A 654-nucleotide genomic window follows, 5' to 3' on the forward strand; every position below is an offset into this window, starting at 1 on the left:
GGAGGCCCCATCCCTGGGAACATTCAAGGCCAGGTTGGATGGGGCTGTGAGCAACCTGATCTGGTTAAAGGTGTCCCTGCTCCTGCAGGGGGGTTGGGCTGGGTGACCTCTTCGAACCCAAACCATTCTATGATTCTATGATTGATTCTATGATTCTTAGGGGAAACTGAAGCCACTCCTGCCTTTGGTGCCCTAAGGGTGACATCCAGGGTTACCCAGCTGCCCTGGGGATCAGCAGTAACAGAGCGAGGCAAGACTCTTGGGCACGCACGAGACAGCAACGCACGGGGCCAGGCTCCAGTGGGCGGCCTCATCCCCGGTCAGCACGGCTGCTCCGTACCCCGTCCCTGTCCCTGCCACGTGGCACTGAACCACTCAGGGACAGTTCCTCTGGGGAAGCTGCGCATCCTGCACGTCCCAAGGCACTGCCGAGGCGGTACGGACCCTGGACCCCGCATCGCACATCCAGGATGGGAAAAACAGCACAGAAAGGAATGGATGTCCAGGAGCACACAGGGCGAAGGGAGCTCTAGGAACCGAGCTAAAAATCCCCGCTTAACCACAGAAAGCACCTGGGACCTGCCCCGCTTCTGCCTGGCTCCCAGCTGCTGCCCGGCCACAAAGCCCCGCAGCTGCACCCAGCACCCGCCGGAG

At 61.0% G+C, this 654-nt stretch overlaps 1 protein-coding gene across 1 annotated transcript in view; it reads right to left on the reverse strand.

Annotated features, from left to right (window-relative positions):
• The window catches only part of PPARGC1B (PPARG coactivator 1 beta), a 15,248-nt gene that overhangs the window by 13,284 nt on the left and 1,310 nt on the right, over positions 1-654 (reverse strand). The gene's annotated exons all lie outside the window — the stretch shown is intronic.

This window comes from Egretta garzetta, unplaced genomic scaffold (assembly GCF_000687185.1).
Source record: "Egretta garzetta isolate BGI_Z169 unplaced genomic scaffold, ASM68718v1 scaffold209, whole genome shotgun sequence".
Taxonomy (NCBI): domain Eukaryota; kingdom Metazoa; phylum Chordata; class Aves; order Pelecaniformes; family Ardeidae; genus Egretta; species Egretta garzetta.